Source organism: Protopterus annectens, chromosome 3.part1 (assembly GCF_019279795.1).
Source record: "Protopterus annectens isolate FY-2018-M chromosome 3.part1, PAN1.0, whole genome shotgun sequence".
Classification (NCBI taxonomy): Eukaryota; Metazoa; Chordata; order Ceratodontiformes; family Protopteridae; genus Protopterus; species Protopterus annectens.
The window spans coordinates 426,771,406-426,797,993 of NC_056732.1; the positions used below are offsets into that span (position 1 = coordinate 426,771,406).

General features: G+C 36.9%; 1 protein-coding gene across 1 annotated transcript in view; it reads right to left on the reverse strand.

Moving 5' to 3' along the window:
- DPP6 (dipeptidyl peptidase like 6) overlaps positions 1-26,588 on the reverse strand; it is a 2,722,860-nt gene that overhangs the window by 1,745,833 nt on the left and 950,439 nt on the right. The gene's annotated exons all lie outside the window — the stretch shown is intronic.

Here is a 26,588-nt window from a genome sequence, read left to right on the forward strand (position 1 = left end):
TAACCAGAGTATTGTGTACTGGAGGAGCTCAGTGGTAGGGAGGCAGGAAGTTACCTTATAGTAGTAATAGAAAAATTGGCATATGGTGGGGTACATTTGACAGAGTATGTGAGCTGTAGCTGGGGCTAGGTATGTCACGGGTTCTGATGTATAGGTCCATTTTTGGGAACCATCTTTCTGGCTACAGAGGGATTAAGGAGTAAAGGACATACAAAAATAAATTCCCTGATATGTCTCAGCGAGTGACTCCTTTAACTGGCTTTTGAGGTGATAGTGAAGGACATATCTGGTTGCATCTCATACTGCACATAGAACAAATTAGCCTGGGTCACTCGAGACCAAAAGGTAGGCAACTAGGTGGCCATGCTAAATATTATACAAAAAACTATACTATTAATTAGAAATGATAGCCATAATAGCCTGTGTTAATTACTTTTTAATCTATTTTAAATCTAGTTGGGACACCATTGTCAGTTGTCTGTATGTTGTAGGTAAATGATCAAAGCCAAACCATGTGACAAATTACTACTAGAGTCATTTGGACATTCTTAGTAATGACAAAACAGTGGTGAAACTTGGGAAAATAAGCTACAGTCATGACTCGGTATAATATTTTTTGCTGAGCTTTCTCTGTTGGTTCAACCCTTTTTAACAGAATCTTTAAAAAATGCAGAAGGATTGCAGGTGTGCTTATTATAGTTTGAAAGGATTACATTTTATATAATAAGAAATAAAAGTGTATGCATTTCTGTAATAACTACACAAAACAGATGTACTGTACATCCCGAAGCATTAACAGGTTCCCATTATTCACAAGGAAGTCTGGTCATTATGCATTAATGGCCCAGACTAGAATCTGTCACCCTGACAATTAAATTGTATAAATGGTATTTTCTTCAAAGATGTGTCTTTAAAATGCATACTGAAGACTTTTAACAGATATCCACTTATATTTTACATGAAAATCAAATAATAGCTGTTATACTACTAAAAATATGGCTAAACTTAATAACTGGAAAACTGATGCCACTTTCTAAGTTTAATTTAAAATCAATGCAGGTTACTTTAAATGAAAGTATAACATGTTCAGAAGTAGTTAATCTGTCAGAAGGAAGATAAGTACCTGTCTGCTTAAATCATTAAGCCTTCCTTTGTTTAAAAATGTGTTCGAACCAGTAGAATGATTAAGCTACTTTAAAATACAAGGCACAGTTCTGAGTGCTGAAGGTGATGGAAACAATCCAGTTCTCTTGCTGGTTATCTTTTTTAATGTTAGATAAAATGATTTTTTGGCGAAAGCCTTCCTTTTTTTATCACTCTCTTTCAATGAAAACCTGGTCATTAGCATTTAAAAGTAAGTGCGTGGTAAAGTTAAATCCTATTCTTCCATGGTTATATTTTATTTGATACTGTTGACTGTGTAAGCAGTCTGACATATCAGACATTATTCAGATACCCATTATTATCCAAAGAAGCAAAGAAGAAACCAAGGATGGTGATCAGAGTAGCAAGTGCAACAGTACTATTCCTAGAGAGAATTAACCCTTTTTGTAACTAATGGCTAACAAATGTTTGAGTGCCCTAGAGTAGAATTATAAATAGCAAAGTTAAAAGGGCATTATTTAGTGAAAACTATCAGTTAACTCTAGACTAACATTACAGCAAATCTGAGGGACAGTTAAACATTAAGTATAGGGTTTCCTGACTTCACTTTTCATTTCCTTCCATACAAAAGGCACCTCCTTCTTCTATTCAAAATAAAGCATGCCTTGTGAAACCTTGAAGTCACAATGTTATTCATTGTCCTCGCTGAGCACCAGGTTAGACTTCAAAGAAATGTTCTGACACTTCCATAAGGAATTCATTTGCCATTCTATTATATTTAAGGATGTTCCTAGGAAAAATAACATTGTAAGAAGTTTATAATCCTGTCATCTTTTCTTAGTGTGGCTGTTATTAATATAATGCATGTCTGTGGATACAGGCTTTCTCAATGCATTGTCTCATCACACATTGCACATATTGTTGTACCGTGACAATCAAGGGAACTCTGTTGTCACAAATGAGTGATCATATAAGGCCAAGAAAAACAAGGAGTGAATGACTGAGAAGAAGATACTTAAGATACATTAATCTTTAATCTATTGTAGATATTAACAAATTTATTGCACAAATAACTTTTCCTATTCAGTTTGACACTATAAAAAGACTGAAAAGCACCTAAATGGAATGGCATCCCTTGTTAGAATAAAAAAATCTCTCTTTGCAGATATTCTTTAATAAAGCAGCAATCCAGAATATTCATTCTAAGCAAAACAACACTGTAGTGACCATGCTGGCACTGATGGAGAATGAATCCCAACATCATCAATAAAATGTCACAACAGAAAAGTAAAGGATAGGGGTTATGATCCTTGAATCACTCTACTGGTGAAATAAGCCTGATGGCCAGCAGAGGGATAGTCTTTCACATCACACCAATGGTACCCAACAGGATAAAATTTAACAAGTATATACAAATATGATTCATTAAATAATTCAACAAATGCAGTCTGGGTTTAAGCACACACAGGAAATAGGTAGTGCTGCCAAATGTATGGACTTCCAATATCAACACCCACACTAGAACTACTCACTGACCACTTACAGACCTGAGTTTTTGGCCTAGCATCCCAGGTCCTTTCTTAACACTCTCTCTGTGAATGTCAGTGTCTTTCAGTACTTTTTTGTCATGGTTACTGCAATTCGAACAAATTATTACTTGAATATATGCGAGTACACACACACACACACACACACACACACACACACACAGTTCTTTTTTATTCCTCACTACTTTCATCACATCAAAGCAGTACTACCACCAGTATAGATTATTGGGCTAGAGACAACAATTGTGCCATTTTTAATTATAGATCAGTAAAATATTAATAACCACAAAATGGTATGATAATGTACTAAGCAATCAGATCTATACTACAAGATCTAAACTTTAGTTAATCGAATAACTAAAAATCAATCTTGTAATACCGAAAGCCAAAAACCACGAACGGATGATTTAATGCAGGAAAACATTTCCCTTAGCTGTATGAAAAAAAAATTTTAATCCCAAATCAAGTGGGGGGCTTCAACTCCCGATGAAGGGGGCTGTGCCCCCCACACCACCCCTAACTAAATATACCAACTCTGAGATCACTCCACATTGGGGAAAAGGGCATAATCTACATAAAGGCCAGGGGAATTGTTGCCTTGCGTTAAATCGGCCGTTAGAGGTTTTAGGCTTTTGATATTACAAGATCAATCTTTAGTTATACCATTAACTTAAGTTTCAATCTTGTTATATAGACCCAAGCAATCTTCCCATTTAGAGGCAGATAGTAGCAGCTTGACAACCTGTAGTGATAAATAATACCTCCTTCTCAGATTATAAATAATATACAAACAAATACCAGCCACAAGATCTTAAAAGTAAATAAATATAAAATAGACAATAAAGAATTTAAGACAGTGGTGATATAAAATATGCAGAGTTAAAGACAGTTGCACAGACACTGTATTTAAAGGAATAATTTATTTAAAATAAGAAAAATAAATACCTTAATGGAGTCTAATTCTAGAACACTGGACCTAGCTGCTCTGAGTAAGTAGGATATCAAACATGTGAGATTCAAACACTACTTACATAGACGTGTATATTACCATGCCTTCCTACAAGACTGACTCACTTTCTCACTGGTTTCAGCTTAAAATAAATATTCTATCTATGTTTTTCATTCTATATTGGGAAAACGAATAGACATCTAAAAGATCGAATACGAGAGCACCTTTATGCAATAAGAATGCAACATAGAAGTAACGCACTTGCGAAACATGTCCTCGAATCTGATCCTACACATACTTTTACTTTTAGGATCTTAGAGCAGATGCAAGTGAATATTAGAGGAGGAGATATAAGAACACACACAGAAGCTAGGGAGAACATGTGGATTATGAAGCTCAGATCAGATGCACCCCCAGGATTGAATGCAAAACTATCAGTGAAACCATTCCTGAGAATGAGAAGACTCAAAGCACATTAGCAGGTACACAAGTTTCATGTTTGTTGTGTTAGTTTTTTGCTTGACAGTCATTGGATGATGATATTTCTTCCAGAAGTTGGTTTTTACATTGGTTTTACATGTTTTCATGTTTTTAACTTTATTACATGTTATACTAAGTTGACAGTGACATTACATGCACTATCTGTGGTTTATGTTTTGCTCACAAGCCTAATATTTATGATATGTTTTGATGGCACATATATATAACTTTCTATAAGGCCCTTAGCTGTTCAATGCCATTCCCAATAGGAATTGTCTGTAGAGCTTTACTAGTATAACAGTACATATCAATGATTTAATTTTTAATTTTTAACTGCTTTGGGTGGAGTCATGATTAGCATTTCCCGCCTAATGTGAATATTTAAGTCCTGTTGTAACTGTTTGTATTTTGTCTACGAGTCTGAAGAAGCCAAGTAGGTGAAAGCGCTTACTCGAATAAACACTGTGTTTTACCACGTTGGATGTCTCGAGTTCATTGAAACACTTTTATATGCTGTGTTCTCTCCTCCGTATCTAACATCTATCATTAGTTTACTACTTTATTTTGGATACAGTAGGAGGAGAGTTTACTCCACTTATAGTTGTTTTTCCTTATTTTATCATCTTGTTACGTTTTATCAGTGGAGACATGGCAGAAGGAGCACCGGAGCAGATTGAACTGCCGTACACCATTAAGGAACCAATGAGGAGCTCGAATCTAGCTATACCTTTAACGGAACGTTTTAACGCCTGTCTACGTGAAAGTGCTAATCCCTTAGCACTTTATGAGGACAACAGTGATGGTCTGGATGTATCGGATGTTACATACAACAGGGAAGAGCTTCGCACAGCTCTGAACAAAATCGAAATTGACTTTTTGAAGCTAAAACGCTTACAGTCACAACGCCAGCATTTCGACGTTTGCCTACAGAGAAAAATCATCCCGAGGGGCTTGCGAGTGCTGAAAATGCCAACGACCGGCACCCTATATCCAGAACTACTTTTCCAGTGGCAACAGCTGAATTTAGAGGTTAGTTGCAAATATATGCAGCTTCTAAATAACTTTTTTCTTCCAATGGAAGAGTTGCTTAGATCGCAGATTTCAGATCAACAAAAGATACTATATGACTGTTTTCCAGCTACGATATTAGAAGATAATTTTAGCAGCTTACTGGACAATGTCAATCAGTATGAAAGGAAGCTTCTTTCACAGAAGCGACACAAGTTACAAAGGGACATAACCGATTTCAAATTGGGCCATATTTTCACTTGGCCACGGACAATGAACACTAATAATAATACTGCTGATATTTTACATGTTGATTCAGTTAATAACAGGGCTCGGGTTAACAATGTTTTACCAGTTGACGTTCAGCCCTCCCCTCATATTCAACTAACAGAAGTTGTTGGTAGAGAGGGGAATAACATAACACAACAGGGTTTAATTCAAGAGAAGGAACCAGCACATACACAATCATTGGTAGTTGTCAGTGATTCTGCTGTTAATATGAACAATAATGTTCCTTCTATAAATAAGGATAGTGTTTGTACCTCTGATGTGATTATTGTGAGACATGACACAGATAGTAACACTAATACAGCTTGCAGCTCCCAACCAGTTGTGAGAAGTAAGACCAATGTATTTGTGCAATCTTTTGCACATTCACAAGGAGATGTTGCTACTTCCCGATCTGATAATGCCCCTACCTTTAATATCAGACACCCTTTTCCGATCAGAGTAGATCACAAGGGAGGCAGGGCGAGGTCTTTGAGCAGGGGGCGACAGAAGCGGAAGCTGTCGTTCGAACAGCCATCGAACAAGAACATCAAGAAGATGTGGGAAAGCAAAGGGAAGGGGAAAACTTAGTTTTTAACCTCTCTCCACGAGTTTTAAATAATGAAGAGCTATCAGTATTATCTAAAGGTTTATCGTTTATACCTACTACACGTAGTGTGTTTGAAGAAATGATGAGGGATTTTAAGGTATTCATACGTAATCTATCTTTAAAGTTATACTTCAATGGAGGTGGTGATGACTCCTTCAATTCACGTTTTCATCGCCCCAGCGTTTTTACCCCCCCACTACATCCCTTACTATCTGCTTTCAGCCAATTGGTTGAAGATGATTTGTACAGGATGAGGGACAGTGAGTATCCGCACGCATATACCAAATATAACCTTACTTATAAAGAGAACAAAGCCCTGAAAGACCTATCCAATGATACCTCCATATGTATTAGACCGGCTGATAAAGGAGGGGGCATTGTAGTTATGGGCCATGATGACTATGCCCATCGGATGTTACATATGCTTGAAGACACACAGTTTTACCAGCCCTTAGACACAGACCTGGTGAAAATCTTTTCCCATAGGGTACACACATTCTTATTAGGACTCTTGAACAGTCATGTTATAGACAATCAACTCTTCTCTTTTCTTGATGTTCAGTCACCACTGGTTCCATTGATCAGTGGACTTCCCAAGATACATAAAAGTATGACAGACCCTCCCCTCCGACCCATAGTAGCAGGGAGGGGATGGATTACTGAACCCTCCTCTATCTTCATAGAGCATAATCTGAGACCTATTGTAGATATGAATAGGTTCATATTGAGGGACACGAAACAGTTCCTGGTTGAATTGTATGATTGTTTGAAGGATGTAACAGATGTATTGGAACTAACCTTTTTAACAATGGATGTAAAATCACTATTTACAGTTATTCCGAATCATGTTGGTATTGATTTTTTGACCAAACATTTGGAAAGGGTCTCTGAGTTGTCTGATTCAAAGATTACGCTACTTGTTTCGCTGCTGGAGGTTGTTTTACATAATAATGTCTTTTGCTTTGAGAACAACTGTTTCTTACAGAGGGATGGCGTAGCTATGGGCACCTCATGTGCCAATAGCTACGCCAACCTGTTCATGGCTGAATGGGAACATACCTACATGTATGAAATGCCCAGTTTTATGGAACACATCGTGTTCTATAGACGTTTTGTGGATGACCTCTTCTTCATTTGGAGAGGTCCCATGTATGCATTGAATGAATTTGTTGATCAGTTGAATAATGTTACACCTTACATTAAGTTTAGTTATGAGTCATCTGCAACTAAAATTACTTTTCTTGATGTTTATGTTGAGAAATTACCTAATGGACTGGTGAACACAGGTGTCTTTAGGAAGAAATGTCATATAAATACACTCTTACATCGTCACAGCATGCATCCGCAGTACGTCTATAAAAATGTTGTCAAAGGACAAGCAATGAGGGCCTCCAGGTATAATCCTACCATCACAGGCTATGAACAGGACCTGGATGACTTATATACTCGTTTATCTCAACGTTGTTATAATAACCAAGAGATTGTAAAGGGGTTTGAAAGTGTCCAGGAATCCAGACAAGGTACAGCAGCACCTTACTTTTCAGATAAGGGGCTAATAACTAAGGAATTTTTACCACCAAATTCTTATAGCTCACATAGAGAAGCATTCACTATGTTCTATACTACTGATGCCTGGAGGATTAGGGAAGTAATCAAAGCACACTGGAATGTTCTTACAGTTGACACTCAGGTTAAGGAAAGGTTAGGTGAGTTTCCACGATTCAGGTATAAAAATAAGAAAAGTCTCAAGAGGATTCTATGTGAAAGTAAAACATCCAAAGCTTCATCCTCTGGTAATCTCATTGGTACCCACACTTGTGGTAACTGTAATTATTGTCCTTTTATTAGTAATGAAGCTACGTTTATTCACCCAGTTAGCCAGCATATTTATTATTTGAAAGCTAATGGGAATTGTTTATCTGCTAATGTTGTATATATTGCTACGTGCCGGAAATGTTTTTCATTCTATATTGGGAAAACGAATAGACATCTAAAAGATCGAATACGAGAGCACCTTTATGCAATAAGAATGCAACATAGAAGTAACGCACTTGCGAAACATGTCCTCGAATCTGATCCTACACATACTTTTACTTTTAGGATCTTAGAGCAGATGCAAGTGAATATTAGAGGAGGAGATACAAGAACACACACAGAAGCTAGGGAGAACATGTGGATTATGAAGCTCAGATCAGATGCACCCCCAGGACTGAATGCAAAACTATCAGTGAAACCATTCCTGAGAATGAGAAGACTCAAAGCACATTAGCAGGTACACAAGTTTCATGTTTGTTGTGTTAGTTTTTTGCTTGACAGTCATTGGATGATGATATTTCTTCCAGAAGTTGGTTTTTACATTGGTTTTACATGTTTTCATGTTTTTAACTTTATTACATGTTATACTAAGTTGACAGTGACATTACATGCACTATCTGTGGTTTATGTTTTGCTCACAAGCCTAATATTTATGATATGTTTTGATGGCACATATATATAACTTTCTATAAGGCCCTTAGCTGTTCAATGCCATTCCCATTAGGAATTGTTTGTAGAGCTTTACTAGTATAACAGTATTAATTTTTATTTTTAACTGCTCTGGGTGGAGTCATGATTAGCATTTCCCGCCTAATGTGAATATTTAAGTCCTGTTGTAACTGTTTGTATTTTGTCTACGAGTCTGAAGAAGCCAAGTAGGTGAAAGCGCTTACTCGAATAAACACTGTGTTTTACTACGTTGGATGTCTCGAGTTCATTGAAACACTTTTATATGCTGTGTTCTCTCCTCCGTATCTAACATCTATCATTAGTTTACTACTTTATTTTGGATACAGTAGGAGGAGAGTTTACTCCACTTTTAGTTGTTTTTCCAAATATTCTATCTTATTTCATTTTTTTCTGCAGGAAACAGAGTTATAACTACAATCAGAACCTCAACCAATGCAATGGAGCTGATTCATATTTGCATATTAATAACTACTTCCTAGGTTCTGGTAAGCTATCACATTTTATTGAGTCTTTTTAGTTGCTTTGGCCCTTTGTTTACTCCAGTGTGAGCCTTAGCAACCGTGGAACTCAATTTGAACCATTTGGTGGGACCCACCTCAGCAGAGCAGCCCACCTGCCATCCCTACCCCAGATTTTGTTTGCCATCTGGCCTCATTGACTTAATAACTATTTCAAATTAAGTATCAGGAATTTGTGATATTATTGTATATTAAAAAATACTATATAATTGTTCAATATCTTGTATTTTAAAAAAAGAAGAAAAAATAACAACAACACTAAGTAGACCATGCTACTCTGATATAAGTTCAATAGAAACATGAAACCTAGTAAGAATTTTTTGAGTCATCACTGTCCATACCACTCAACTTCTTATCACAAGAAATCTGGACAAAGCCTAAAATAAAGGGGGGGGGGGGCAAAGGCCCAAAAATAGGGATGAATTTTATATATTGCTCTTATAAACTTAGATGCTAGAATATCAGGATTTTTGTCAGCATGGGCTTTCTCAAGGATATACAATCTGAAACTCAAATGTGTGTCAATATTAAGTGACATCAATCCTCTTTGATTTGTCAGAAAATTATATATTTTAAGAGGAACAGACCAAAAATATGAGGTAAAAATATGGACATTCTGTGAAAATCTCTACAGTTGAGAGATTGTCACTGTCCTCAAATCTCGTCTCCATGCCCAATGTGTTGGGGTGCCAGGAAGCCCAGAAAATTGACAGAATGGGATAGACTTAGCTGAGTGGGAAACAGGAATGTGGAGATTTTCTAAACTCATTTAAAATTCTCATATCATAGTTCCTTTCTTACTTCATGAGTTTGTCTCCTATACCTGCTCTGAACTGTTAATTTCCCTTGCCCATAATAATAATATTATAATAATAATTTCAAATTTGATCTTGGAAATGGTATTACTCTTACACCTCTGCACTTATAACTACAGTATTTGCAAAAGTTTGTATTTATTTATTTAATTATTTGCTAAACCAGGTAAGTGGACTGGGCTAATGCAGGCAGATCATTACAAGCCATATCTCAGATCATTAGGACAGCAGTAAAGATTACATGTAGAGAGACACCTACAAGCAGGTGAATTTTTTCACTCAGACCAGAACAAGGTCTATAAATTTTCAGTGGAGGCAACTTGTAACAGCAGCTATGTGGTTTACCTAGCAGTGTGTAAAACCTGCAGTAAATATTATGTAGGCAAAACGGACAGAAGACTGAAAGAAAGGGTAAGAGAACATCTGAGTGATATAAGAAAGACTATGGTTAGGAATGCATTAGCTAAACATGTAGCAGACACATCCCCAGAGCATGCATTTAGGTTTCAAGTTATAGATGTGGTGCAGGAAAGTCTCGGGGGAGGTGATATTAGAAATGAAACAGAGTGTTTAGAAAGCAAATGGATTATAGATAAAGTACCATTGAAATCAATGTTGAAAGCATGTCCTCTTTTTAAATAAGAAGGGAGTTTTAACAAATTCCCTTTCAACCCCCCCCCCCACCTTTTATAAACGTTCACTTTTTTATACATGTTTACTATTAGTACTGTATATATTTAAAATGTTATCTCTTTAAGAGTTTTACTAGGATGTCATGTGATGTTTTTTCACTTTGTTATTTAATGGGCATTGAGTTAGATAGATTTTATGCATCTGATGAAGCAGTTGTAATACTTCAAAAGCGCTTATGCCTTTGCCTGTGCCTGTTTCCTGAATTAAATGTTGCTGGTTTTATGATAGCCTGGTGTTGCTTCATCTTACATTTGCTTGTTGGACCTACTAAACAGTATGTTTTGGCAGGTGGAAGAAATCAGAAAGCCTTAAGAAAACCTGTATGGGTGTAGTGAGAACAAACAAAACACACACAATTTGTTCAGCTTTCTGCCCCCCCCAAAAAAAATAAACCCTCCTCCTCAATACAGTCCAACGTTTTTCTACCCTTAAGTTTATATTTGTCTGCCCTCACTATAGTATCCTTGCAGTACCTTTATGAATTAAACTGTTTTGGTTACTGTTTTCCTGTTTTAGGCAAGTGAAATACGTTTTATTCATTTCAGCATTTCTCCTCTCAACCTACAGATGTTATGTTTCACTTCTCTTGGATTATTTTGTTCCTACCTGCATCTGTAGCAAGTGTTTCTCTGTCAAACTGTTGAAATGATAACGTTCTGTCACAAGTCACTCTGATTAGAAGTTACCTCACAACATAGTATACATTCACTTTTTTTTGTTTGTTCTTACTACTGTTTCTTTTTATACTGCTTGAGGCTGAATATTCCACAGTTCTGTTTTGTAATAACAATCATTAAAAATAGTTGCATACCCTACTTCAGGAACAGAAGCAGAAAAAAAAGCACCTACACAGAATATCAGTCTTCACATCAAACATGGTCTTACTATCTCCTGCAACAGTAACTAGAGTGATATTCAAAGCCTGAGAGTTAATTGGACCTCAGTTTTGGGTTGGAAAATGAGTACCTACCTAGCAACAGCAATGATAGGTAAATGAGCAGACAGTACTGTGAGTCATACAAGCATCACAAAATTGCACTATTAATAATAGTAAACTATAGCAATAACCCACGCCTGGGTGTGGGTAACGCGGGATTTACCCACGGTTGGTGTGGTTTGGTCCCGAGAGCGAAGCCCGAGGGACCAAACAAAGACAACCGTGGGTAAAACCCGCATTACCCACACCCAAAAGTGGGTTATTGCTATTATACTATGACATTATTTAAGAAAATAAATAATTACTTTTCTTAAATAATGGCATTGTATAATGCCTTTGCTGCCCTTCCGCAGCTGTCTGGTATCCAGCAGTTCTGATGTACTGCGCATGCCTCACGCAGTACATCAGAGCTGTGGCCAAAGCAATGGAGAAAGCAAGATCTCTGTTGCTTTTACTGTTCGCTATGTTAAATGGGTTTAACATAGCGAGACAGCTTTAAAATAAGCAATGGAGATGTCCGTTGCTTATTTTAAAGCTGTCTCGCTATGTTAAACCCATTTAACATAGCTAAAAAGCAACGGAGATCTTGCTTTCTCCTTTTTTAAACCTGTCTCGCTATGTTAAATGCGTTTAACATAGCGAGACAGCTTTAAAATAAGCAAGCAAGATCTCCATTGCTTATTTTAAAGCTGTCTCGCTATGTTAAACCCATTTAACATAGCAAAGCAACTGAAAGCAAGATCTCCGTTGCTTTTTACACTATTAATGTTAAAGGAGTTTAACATAGCGAGACAGCTTTAAAAAAAGCAACGGAGATCTCCGTTGCTTTTTTAAACCTGTGTCGCTATGTTAAACTCCTTTAACATAGCGAGACAGTGTTTTTAAAAAGACTTATACTAATGGAAAAAGTCTGGGCGACGGACCTTTTCCATTAGTATAAGTCGATTACAATAATGCACGCTGGCCAATCAGCGTGCGTTTGGAATATTAATGGGGGGTCATGGTATAATATAGCAATAACCCATGCCTGGGTGTGGGTAATGCTAAATTTACCCACGGTTAAAGCCAACCGTGGGTAAATTTAAAGGGTTATTGCTATTATATGACATTATTTAAGAAAAGAAACTATTACTTTTCTTAAATAATGGCATAGTATAATGCCTGTTTACTGCCCTTCCACAGATGTCTGGCATTTCTGATGTACTCTCGCGCGCGGTACATCAGAGTTGGCAAGCAAAAAGCAAGATCTCCGTTGCTTTTTAATGAGTTTAACATGGCGAGGATTTAAAATAAGCAACGGACATCTCCGTTGCTTATTTTAAACTGTCTCGCTATGTTAAACTCATTTAACATAGCAAAAAAAAAGCAACGGAGATCTTGCTTTCTCCTCGCTATGTTAAATGGGTTTAACATAAAATAAGCAACGGAGATCTCCGTTGCTTATTTTATGTTAAACCCATTTAACATAGCGAGTTATACTAATGGAAAAAGTCCGGCGGGCGGACCTTTTCCATTAGTATAACTCGATTACAACGCTGGCCAATCAGCGTGCACGTTTTGGGGGGATCATGGTATAATAGGAAATAATGCACTGAAGAATGGGAAATGTAGTCCTCTCAACTGGTGAGCTTCATAGCTACTGCAGAAGTAAGACTGCAGGTAGGAAAATGCCTTGCATTTTGCTGTAGCGAATGTTAAGTAAGTCCTGTGGGCCACATAACACATAATGATTCTTTCTCAACCTAGTGTGCATCCTACTGCTGGAGTGGGGCCCAAATGGACCAATTAGGTCCAAATGGTATAACACTGGCCAGGGCTTCTTCACTCCAGAAGGCAGAAAGTTACTCTTTATAGTTCAATTACTAATGTCATACATTTCCATTGCTTTTCTTCTTCATGTTTTATACATTCACTGAGAAAGGTAACTATACATATGTTTCCATATCACACGAAAATACTTACTTCAGAATAAATTACATAAAATACTATATACAAATACAATTCTCCTTTAACTAAGGCATCTTATCAATCTTATTTGACAGTGCAGATTCTATTGCAGAGTTTCACATAGCTTACACATATGCTAACAGAAACAAAAACAGGCATCACATTTTAATTATGTTTCTTTGCCTAATATTATAAGCCTAAAATACATTTCAGTAAAAGGCATAAAATGCCACACTTTCTGAACCAATGCATTAAGGGAGAAAATACCTTTAACTAGAAAAAAATGTATTTTCAAATATAGCATATGTATAAAACCATTGTGGGCCATGTCTTGCTGCAACAGTTTACAAGTGGGTCCTGTCTCTTTGTTTTTATATGAGTCAGGTATTTACCTTTATAGAATTTAGTTGTTCTTCCTTTCACCATCAGGGAACATTAGTGCTGATGCCTCTGTTAGTTCTGCGTCTTTAATACTTTTTTCTGGAATAATTAACTCTAAATTCAACATTTCTAGGTCCAACACAAGCAAGGAAAAGAACAAAATCCATAATTACATTAAAATGAAAAGTCAGCAAACGCTACTCACTGTTCCTCCTCTTGTATAACCCCATTTAATTAAATGGAATCTTTAAGAAAAGTACTCACTTGTCAACAAAGGAAAGAAATACATAGATAAGACTAAAGAAGGGGGAGTGTAAATGAGACAGTACCCCATTCAGGCATGCAAACATTCACATGATGTGAAATCTGCAAATGAAGTGTTAAACTGACAAACTGTAATTCCCTTACAATACTGAACTACAAAGACTTCTGCTAAAGCTATCTGCCTCCTCCAGGGGTTTCATGTCAGTCAGTACATACCATCCAAGATGGGACAGCCAGCATTTAATTCATTCATTCACACAATGTAATTTGTTCCTATAAGTGACTTAAATGTACACTGAGATGTTGTAAAATTTCATTTTTTAGTATAACATCAACTAATAGTCTCCACAAAATCTATACCTGCTCAGGACTTGATAGTGTCTCATAAAACATAATAATTATAGAAATACTTGAATCAGTATTATCAGCCCTATGATGGTACCAAATGTCATTCTGTTATTATGATAAACAGCAGTATAGATTCTTAAAGAAAACATCTAAAATAACATTGTAATGTTGAAGAACACAAAGACCCTGCCACAGCTAAAACAAGCATTTCTTATGCATTTCTGGGTCACTTCTGGGAGTTATAAAATAAAACTTCAGACACGCATGCCAAGGAAAGGTGAACAAGTATGTTTTCATCACTCCTGCCCCTTTCTTTCACCTACTCTCCCAGCAGCAGGGGTGTTAAAAGAAAATAGGTTACCTGGGTCATAATCAGGGTTTACACTGTATGGCGTGGAGCTGGCTATAAGAAACTCTTTAAGAGTGAGGCCTAAATGGGGGGTAGATATATGAGCTTTAATCTTGGTGGCAAGATGTTTCATTTACTGTAAAGGAGCCAGAGGGAAAATGATGGATACAAAGATAGATATAGGGGTAGATAGGTAGACAGACAGGCACACAGACAGGTAAATAGATGTACTAGCATGCATGTTGAATCTGCCCATTAAAGAGCTAAAGAACTTATGAGTTGTAGTGACCTGTTAACTGACAGATCCTGACTAATGAACTGTCTCTTACTAAATCTGAACACTGCAATAACTTTATAACTTTTCACAGAATTGCACATTCAAAGAAGCCTAAAAACAGACTGCATTTTAACTGGCCATTGGCAAATTAGTTGACTCTCCTTTACTTAATACAATATGAAGGGATTACTTAAAAGAGAGAAAAAAAAAAACCAGTCTGCAAGTACGGTGCAAGTGCAAAAAAAAAAAACCAAAGTAATTTAAAAAATAAGAGCCATCCACATAGGTGGATCCTGGACTTACTTTTAGTTTGGTCCGTGGCATTATTGTGTTGGTTATGCAGGGGCTATAATTGTCCTCCTGGTTATTGACATGTTGTTTAACATGCTATATATATATTATAGGGGTATATGATTACTGAAATTGATAATTGATTATTTTTTTTTTTTTCTTTTTTTTTTATTTTATCTCCAGATACCTGCAACCCACAATTATTGGCTATTATATTTCCCTTAATTACTCCGTACTCAGCAACACTTGGCTTATGACTGACTTGGCTTATTTTTGATTTTTTTGCTTGCACTCTTAACTCACTTGCTTGTTTTTTTGATTTTTTTAGGATTTTTAGTTTCATTTATCCTCATTTATATATTATTTATTTTTGTATTTGTTATTACTTTACCAGCTGTTTATGTTACTACTCTTGTGTTACACCAGCAGTTGCTAGCTTGTTTAGGATTTTATTAGTGCATCTTTTGATGTCATTGTAGGATTTTATTAGTGCATCCATTAGTTTGTTCTATTCAACCTACATTTCTAGGGATTATCCAACACTTGAAGGATATCCTTTGGTTTGGGACCTCAATTGGGAATATTGGGGTGGTTTTTTTTTTTGGGACCCCCCACCAATCCTGCACAACTGTTTTTTGACATTTCTAGACCAAATCCTGCACACTGTTTTTTCAAGTAGCTATCTAAAATGAGGGAATTACACGGACCAATCTCACAGCACCTATCTACTTTAGAGCCTACCTACCTAGGCAAAAGGTATCTGCCAGAGGTTGGAAGAGCAACTTCCAGAGCCTTTGGTCTCATTTGTTGAAACAATACTTTTTGAAAATGGGGCTTTGGCTCCCAACAAATGGCCTCAATTCATTTTGTTGAGCATTAATATGCATATTATGATAGATGCATAGATGCAGATATGTTACACATATACATAAGGAAATTACAAAAATAAAATTGATATGACAGAACAATTGTTTCCACCAATTGCTCTTGAGCCAAGAATTGCTCACTCTTGATGCACAAATTTCATAGAGACAGACCAGGCAGATTATGATAGGAGAATGGCCCACATAAAAATGTTAAATTCTCTAACTCAAACAACAAAAAAATGTTAAATTCTCTACCTCAGGCAACAAAACCAAAAACTACTCCAGACCTAGAAGTCCATATTCAGAGAAACTACATATCCCCACATCTGAAACACAACACACCACAGCATCCCCATTCCACTCTGAAACACAGTCCACCACAGCCCCCCACAAGGCAGCAGCACAGGAGGTCCACATACATCAGCAATCCAAATCAAAATCAACATCAGACAACAATGTGACAATGTATTAAACAATTCATCACATGACTACAAGGTATTTGACAACATTTCCATCTAGAACTTGACATGGGCTGAACTAGAACTACTGGCTTTCTGAAGACTCTTTTGCAAAAGGCTTCATTTTGTACCTGTTTTTTTTGTGTCCTAAGATGTTTTGGCATTTTTTGATTCAATGGATTTTGTTATAGATTTTTATTTGATTCATTTTTCTCCTCATTACTATACAACTTTCGGTCTACATGTTTCAAAGCCTGGTGCTCAAAAATCTACATTTTCACTTTCAAGATATGGATATCCTGCCGCACAACCTCTCAAAGATCGAACAGTAAGTAATGCTGAATTTATGACAGAATAAAAATCTGGTCATCTTACCAGCTGATAAGGGTGGGGATGTAGTTGTTATGGATTGGATAAAGTATGATGCAGAAGCCCAGAGACAGTTGAACAACAGGTGGCATTATATGCACATGCCCCTGGATCCTACTCCTAGATTCAAACAACAGATTGATGAATATCTTTGACTAGCCCAGGAGGAAGGTATTATTTCCAAGACCACCTTACAGCACTTCACTGTCTCAGATCCCAAAACATCAGTACCTATACCTATTACCCAAAATACACAAATCGCTACATGGCCCCCCAGCAGACCCATAGTTTTGGGCAGAGGTTCCCTCACCGAACCATTATCACATTTCCTTACCCAATATCTTCGGCAACTGTTGGAACATGTTAGGGCCTGCATTCAGGACACTACTGAATTTTTACAAATTGTTTCAGATACACAAATTGAGCTGGGCTGGTTGTTATGCACTTTGGATGTTTCTGCACTTTATACCAATATCCCTCAATGGGCGGGACTACAAGCTTTAGAACATTGGTTATCCAAAGCGGAATTATATCCACCAGGGTTTAACACCTTTCTCATTTGTCTTGCTGAACACATACTCACCAAGAATACCTTCTACTATCAAGATAGTTGTTTTTGGCAAACACACGGTACTGATATGGGAGCATCTTTTGCCCACATTTATGCTGACCTTTTCATGGCATTCATAGAGGAACAACTCATTTATGATCCCCTCCACAATTTAATTCTTGATGAAATTGATATATGGTGATGCTACCTTGATGATCGCTGGATGTTATGGTGGGTGGATGTTGCTTATTTACAGGAGTTCATGGAGTGCATTAATGGGAATAAGTGGGGTATTCAATTGACAGTCGATTATGATTTGGATCAAATTACATTTCTTGATGTCCTTGTTACCAGGAATCAGGATTACACATTGAACACCCAGGTTTATTGCAAATATGCTCAGTATAACTCCTTGTTGCATGCATCAAGTTTCCACCCACCGCACATTACATGGAACATCCCCAAATCACAATTTCTTTGCATTAAATGTATATGTTCACTTCCTGACAGGTATGAATATTACAGAAAGGACCTGATTAATAGGTTTTGGGCCCATGGCTACAAAACTGGGACCATACTTATGGCCAGTAATCAGGTTTCTTCTATTGATAGACGAGATCTGATGGTATACAAAGAGCGACAATCACATAACCAACCTGAGATCAGATTGGTTATCACCTATGGGCGTAATACTCACACATTGTTGGACATTATCAATAGACATTGGAACATACTTCTGGGTGACCACAGACTATCACAAATACTTCAGGATAGATGTCTTTTCTCTTATCGGAGAGGCAAAACTCTTGGAGCGCACTTCAGTTATTACAAACATCGGCCCAATAAAACAGGCTTACAATCTCAAACCACTATGACAGGGGATTTGTTGTATGGGTGGGTCCCATGTGGACACTGCACACACTGTGTCAGCATGGTCAAAACCAAACAATTTAGCAGCAGAACTATGGGCATGGTCTACAACATCAAATTCTTAGCCACTTGCAGTACTGAATGGGACATATATTTGGCAACCTGTTTATGCTCAGCCTTTTACGTTGGACAAACCTCTCGACCTGTTAGACTTTGAATAGCTGAACACATGAGTGACATCAGGCACAAAAGAATGAACAATGTTTTCTATAAACATTCTTTGGCACACCCAACAGCAAGCTTCAGGTTCACCATTATTGATAAAATTAGTGGTGACAAGCTAAATAAACTTGGTTGGCACAACATATTAAATAATAAAGAAAAAGTGGATCATTAAGCTTGGGGGTTTGTTCCCACCAGGGCTTCATGAACAATTATAGCCAGCCAATAAACAGGAGTGTTTCATTGATTTTCAGTTACATAAGGGCATTTGGTATGTGTTTTCATTACACTGATGAAGGCTTATTGAGTCTGCTGAAACCGGCCTGTTTTGCCATGATTTAATAATGGAATAAAGCATCTATATGTTTTCTAACACCATTATGTGTTGGCTCTTATTTTCTTAACTACTTAAATGAAACAAAAAGTGATTTTCCTTTTCAGAGAGTTTTTAAGGCTACTAATATTCAGAGAAATCATTATCATGTTGTATTTCATAACTGAAAATGGTCTGAAAAAAAGTAATATGCTCAGAAAATAAATAAGATATTCAAGTCAAATTATAAAAAGATTTGCTAATAGATTTCCTCAATCATACACTATGGCACAATAAACCTGACATTAAGCTCAGTATACGAGTTGAATCCACCTTACATTTAAACAATATTATTAGAATACAATATATCAGTAATAATGTTGTAAGAACAAAATCATGGCACAGATGCAAACTATTCAAAAGATAAAAACGATAATGTAAAATAGTAGAATTAAACAGTCGTTTGAAGTTATATCCCCCAGATAAGGAAAATATACAATGAGAAAAATTGTACTTGTGGTATGAGAAAAGTACAGATCACACAGAGTTTCCCAGGCAGGACCTAAAATAGAATCACAGGCTACAAACCTAACCATGCTAGAGAGTTTCAGGTGAGGCTGCTAGTGTGCTCACTGTGATTAGATTGCTTTCTCATGACATACAGGCTGTGAAGAGAGCTTGTATCTGCTTTACCAGAGAATGTGATGCTGGGCTATGCTCATGTCCATGCATAATTGCACAATAGTGTACTAGCAGGTTTCTCTTACATCAGGGGTGTCCAAAAGATCACCCACAAGCCACAGTTCAGCCCAACAAAGCATTTAATCTGTCCCTCAACATGTCCCACAACAGATTGCTTTGATTGTGAAGATGCATGTTGGACATGGTAATACAATCCCCACAAACTTTATCAAGTGTGGTAAGTGGCCCCTGAGCAGTGTGGTAAGTGGCCCCTGAACAGTGTGGTAAGTGGCCACTGAACCTGGATACCCCTGCCTTACATGGACCTCTTGCTGAGCTACTTTAAAAGCTTCCTCCTACCATGGATAAAACAATCATCGGTGGTCACCCATGTCCCTCAAATTCTCAGTTCACTAATGTAATAGGAATCAAATGAGGTGTAGTCACACCCAAAACTTTTAGGCATAGTAAATGCACTGCTTAGTATATATATTACTGTACGCACCTTTCATTTCAATACTATTGTTGTGCTCATTTGAGTGGGTTTTCAGCATTCTAACCCAAAAACCTTTTTATTTTCTCCTGAAAGCATGCTAGATGTTGTGTTTAAATATCTTTTGGCATGTACAATGAGTATTCTAAACATCAACTTTCTCATGATGTCATGGCAAATATTGCTGATAGAGGAAAGTTTGAGTACACACACTCAGAACAAATGTACCCGAGCTATATAATATGAGCAATAACAGTGAACAGTACAAAAGCATGTTTGTAGGCAAGTCAAGGTCCTTCGATCACCTTGAAGGTGGCTTTATTCCTCTTGTTCCTTTATTATTTACAGTATGAGGTTGCTGTATCAGTGACAACAAAAAAAAGCTATCTCATTCTTTTTGCAAGAAGCTGCAAACTCGAAAATGCTGAAAAGCAATATCTTTCAAGAAATGGCAGATCAATTTATATGTGTAGCAAGCAAAAGCACACAAACAGCTGCACCTTGACTAATTATGCCCCAGGAAAAGTGATAAGAGCAATCTCAGATCAAGCAGCCAAGTGCAAACCTCTCCCTATGTTTGTGTCTGTATCTGTATCTGTATATCTAGCTCTAGCTCTATCTAAATGTCTGGCTTTCTATCTATCTATCTATCTATCTATCTATCTATCTATCTATCTATCTATCTATCTATCTATTTGTATGGTTTGTTTATCTATCTGTCTGCCTATATCCTCATCACATGAATGCATATTAAGATTGCAAAAAACAAGTGTATCTATGCCCAGCTGTGTGGCATAAAGCCCTGACTATGACCCAGATAATTCAGGTTTGAGGAGCAGCTCAGGCAGTCAAAAAATAGATGGTAAGATAGCAATGAGAGGTTAGTGCCCCCTAATCTGCTCTGAAGGGATGGGACTGTCTGTCCAGTGGCTGTATCACTACATGCAAGCAGAACCTTAAAGACAAAACCATTGTAACCAGAGATAAGGGTTTGGCTTAGTAAGACAATGACATGTGCAGTGCAAAGCAGGCCCTAACAGTCATGTGGGCATCCACATCAGCCACCATGGGATGGGGCCAGGGCCTAATAAGAAAAATTATGTCTGCACACATAATGGCCTTTAGCTTCCGTTCTCATTCTATGGGGAATGAACTGGATGACCGATTTTGGAGAGCAGGCACTGGGATAAGGCAAACATCATGTACAAATACATGTATGTCTTTTCAGGATACAAATATTTTTATTCACACCTAACCATATGCATAATCAAAATATTCGTCCTGTGCATGTGTCAGCAGCTCCTAAACCAATAAGTAAGGTTACATTAGCACACTATGTCAGCTACATTTAAGAAACAAAAAAATGAATTTGCTCATGGTGCATGAGTTAAAACTAGACGCTGAACACCCCAAAACTACTGTCTTCAACTAAATCAGGTCCATAAAATCCAAATCAAATATGACTGCTCTCAAGTTGTAAAGCCCTTCCAAGTTTTATAGGTGCATGCAGCTAGTTCACTCGTGTGTTGTTACAGTAAAATAAAGCATTTTACACTAAGCCAAATTTGTTTAAAATCATGTTTCATTACACTGTTCCCCAATCAATCTATACTGTTTTTAACATTTTTACTCAGTGGTCTGTCAGGCTTTAACTTTTCCAAGAACAACTGCGTTAGAAAGAATATGAACATTGAAGTTAGCATACTCTACCAATACATTTCTTGCTGACAACCATACATACACAGACACACACACACACACACACATATATATATATATATATATAAATGTATATATATATATATATATATATATATATATATATATATATATATATATATATATATATATATATATATATATATATATATGTGTGTGTGTGTGTGTGTGTGTGTGTGTGTGTGTGTGTGTGTATGTATAAGGGTCCACTTCCAAATCTCGAAGTACTAAAATGTCAAATTGCAATATTTGAAGACCAGAATGTTGAAAGTGCAGTTATTTGAAACTGCACTTTAACGAGTCTAAGTTTCCCAAATTTGCAGTGGGTGTGGCGCTGTGTGTACTATATTGTTTGCTGTGTCACAGTGTGTTCTGGGATTTCTACATTGCAGTCAATGTGTGGTTATGTATTGTATGGAGATTCAGGTAGGTGTTTACCTTTTTAAGGGTTTTGCGTGGAAATGTGTTACTTTTTATTTTTTGGGGGGAGGGGTAAGTAGGTGAGAGTGTGTGTCTGTTAGTGTTGAAAGTGGTGATTTTTGTACATGTGTAGTGTGTGTGTTATTAGTGAGTGTAAGAGTTGGTATATATAAGTAGTGGGGGGTGGGGGTGCAGGGGGGCTTGCCCCCTGCAACAATGTATGGTTGTGTTATTTGTTTTGAGTTTTTTAGTATTTTTATATGTTTGGGGAGGGTTGGATTTTATTTGTGTTTTGTATTTTACGGTGTTTTGATGTTTCGGTATTATGTGCTTTCGTGTTTGTGCAGTTTCGACAATCTGGTCTCGAAATACTGAAATTAGACATTTTAGTATTTCGAGATTTAGAAGTGGACCCATGTATAGATATGGATCTTATCCATCTTCACAATGGCAACATCATCATGAGCAAACAGCTCTGGTTTCAGTCTAATTTCAGTCATTGAATCTTCTGTAGTCACTGATGTCAGCAAAGATCAGCTCACTAAGAAAACCAGCATTTCAGCTGCTGCATATTTTGCTAAGCTCTGTGGAATTTATTTTAAAAGCATTTTTGCTGGAGTCTAAGCTTCCTGCACTCACCATGCAGGGAACAGCATCTCTAGCACCCCCCGGCCCCTGTAACTTATATATGCAATCTTAGAGAAATGGAAAAAGTCTGAACTCTTTTATGGAGGACTGCAACTCAATGAGGAAATAAACCAGCCTCTTGATGCATGATCCTACAATTATATTCCTGCTCATAAAATGGTCAAGGGCAACACAAACACCTTATATTCTTTGTTATTATACATAGGAGCACAGTGCCTGATGTATATTAAATCAAACCTTATTCTGATCATGTAGTCCCTTCATTTTTTTTATTTGTTCTTTGTTACCCTGGTTAGCCCCATGAGGTTAGTGGCCTCTTTGCATTGGGAGAAACAGGGTGGTATTTATACTAACAGAGGGAATTTAGGTAGGTTATCATAAAACTTCTCCTACCTTTTTCAACAGGTGCCACAAGATCTTTTATATCCAGAAAGGCTACCAGCACCTCTAGTACATGGAACCTTGATTTAACATCTCATTCAAAGAGCAACGCACTCAGAAGTTCCAATGCAGTATCAGCAGTGTAACTACCTGGTGGTGGAATAGAACCCACAGCCTTCTGCATCAAAGGTAAGTATGCCACTGTGTCTTTCCATTATCATGCCGTTTGCTCTATATATCATCTTTTTCAAGTGCAGATGAATACAGGTATCTCTATTAATTGTGAACAAATTAGATTTTGCCTTTCAAATCATATATTCTTTATCAGTTTATTATACTTTATATTATTTTATATTGGTTAACTGGTTAGGTAAACTGGTGCATTGCCCTTTCCTGTAATGAGCTAACATAGACTGACACTGACATTGTAAACTAATACTGAAAGATGTAAAATAAATAAATAAATAAATGCACTAGATTCAGAGTTAGAGGCAGTAACATATAAATGTTTACAAAGAAAACCAATCAAAAATAAGATAACCCATAATAATTGTTTAGGAACTAGCCATCAGTAAAAAAAATGAGTACTGTTCTGGTTATAGTGTTTAAAGAAGGATGACTTATCTAAGTACAGTCTAATTTTCACTTGTATTTGATTAACTCTAAAATTTCTACCAATGTTTACACTCTAGTCTCGAGAATGTCATAATCTGGCATCGTAAAGCACACATTTTATTAAGGCATGGTTTCACTAGCTTCAACTTTGGGAATGTCCTGCTCTGCACATCATTCTATCCTGCTGTCCAGCTGATAACATTATGGGCTTGTTCTTGTGTTAAGAAAATCAAGCATTTATACATGTTCCATCCAACAGAGGAAAATGCAAGCTGCTACCCAGATATAGAGGATTATGATTGGGTCACCAATCATAACCCATTTATTATGTGATAAAGACATGGATGCACCAATCATAACCCATTTATTATGTGATAAAGACATGGATGCCAAGAAATTAGCCTTGACAGTGAAGCTTGAGAGGTAAATCTTGACATCCATATCAAGAACATGTAATAGAAGGTTACAATCAGAGACCTGATCATAATTCTTTGCAGTGCATGGAGCTTTATTTGCTCCATGCACTACTAGTCACAGTAAAAAAAAATAAAGAAAACGCTAAGTGTCTGCCAGCTTTCAAAGCCACAAAGCACTTAGCAAGTGCTGTCAAAAAGGCAGTGTAACACAGTCCCTTACATCTACAATCATTTTACCATGCCTCTAAACTTCCCAGATTTTAGCCTCATTTGTTTGATCTGTTCCTCTTAAAGTCCATACTTTTCAGACAAATCATGGTAGATTGAAGTCACTGAATATTGATATACATTTGAGTTTCAGAGTTGGTATGGTTCAGAAAAAATGCAGGCGAACACATATCCTGTTATTCTAGCAACTTTCTATGTTTATATGAGGAAGCGGCACCTTATCAGTACAGACAACAAGCAGAACCAAATGTTTTAATATGCCGCTGTCATTTGCTGGTTTGTACTGGGAGATTTTACTGCCTAGCCTAAGAACCATACATACTAACTTAAGCAGGGGGTGTTTAACACTTGTTAAGATTGGGTCTTGCACCACTGTAGCACTTAACTGATTTGTCTTTGTGTAATCACCATGGTCCGTGTACTACATATCATTTAGTTCATTGGGATAGTCCTACATTCTGACCTTTCAGTTGCAGGAAACTTCTAGTTGCAATGCTTTCTATAACATCTCATTAGCAACAAGAGGTGAGTAGTGAAATTATTACATTTACAGAATCCTGAGGTGAGCGAGCAGTGCACTCATGTTCACAAGGTACTCATTTCCACTGTCTGTGAATAATGGGGGATTTTTTCCACCATTTTAATTGCTTGTTTTGTTTCACTGGGTTTGCCAGGTATCGATGCATAGGTGATTTATCTGATAGCTTTTTTCTGAAAAGTGTGAGACAGCCATGTGTATGTCACACACTTTCTACATTAACCAGCCATCATCCATTAAGTCTGGGTCTAAAATCATGACATTTCCAAAATCATAAATGTTCTATTTTAATAACAACCTTGACTTCTTGCAAAGTTAGCTATGGAGGAATGTAAGATGTCTAGGATCAGGAACGGGGGTCAGCCAAAAGATCAAAGTAAACTGCAGAATATAAATCAAGGAATGAATTAATAAACCCTATAAAATGAACACATCAATAGCTGATGCAGACAGTGTCACTGATAAATCATCATTTACCAAGACCATTACCAGCACAATAAAAAAAAACTTATTCAAAACCAGAAACCCCTTTCTATTACATCGACAGTGTCACAGTAGAATATGTCAAAATTGTTGTGCAAGCCACTTCATATCCACTATCTATATTGATAAATCCCTTTCTCCAAAAAAAATATATTCCAGAAATGCTGGAAACAATGCTGTTATTTCCTTATATAAAGGTGGAAAATTTGTTGAGTTAGTGGACCGCAGACCTAAACCCATATTGTTCACTCTCTCTAAAATACCTGAAAAATGCGTTCACCTACAGCCGATCAACTATATCCAAGAACAGATTACTTTTCACTACACAGCATGGACTTACAATAGGCCATAACACAAAAACAGCATTACTGACTTTCATAAACTATGCGTAGGAAAGACAAAATCAAGGAGACATATTTACATTCCTATTTTTAGATCTGTCCAAAGAATTTAATACAGTTTCACATCATATACAATTATTTAAACCAAAGGATAGATAAGTCACGCAGAGAAACCATTCCATAAAAACTGCAAGCTAGAGTTTTAACTGTGAAATATGTTAAATCTCCTGTAGTTGAGGGCCGTGGAATACATGCAAATGATCTCTTAAAGACATACAGTGGTTCAGTTCCATCACTTCTGAATGTCCATTACAGACTGAAGGAACTGAGCTTTACAAGGAGTGCACTCAGTTGGTTAAAGATTACCTTAGGCAATAAAAGCAGTGTGTACACTTAGCATATGAGCTGTCAACTCAACAAGCAACATCAGGTGTGCCATAGGGTTCAATATCAAGACCATTTTTTAAAATATATTAATAAATGGGGTCTATATTACGAGATTGAAAACCCGTTTGAGTGAACACCACAATACCGACACGTATAGCACGAACTACGGTAACGGTGAACATTCAAAACCATGAAACATGAAATGTCGAAGTGTCATGGTTGGCCCATCTATGGTATAGCTCCGTAAGGTAAATGTGCGATAGTTACAAACCTTAGGGTTAGGGTGTGGGTTAAGGTAAG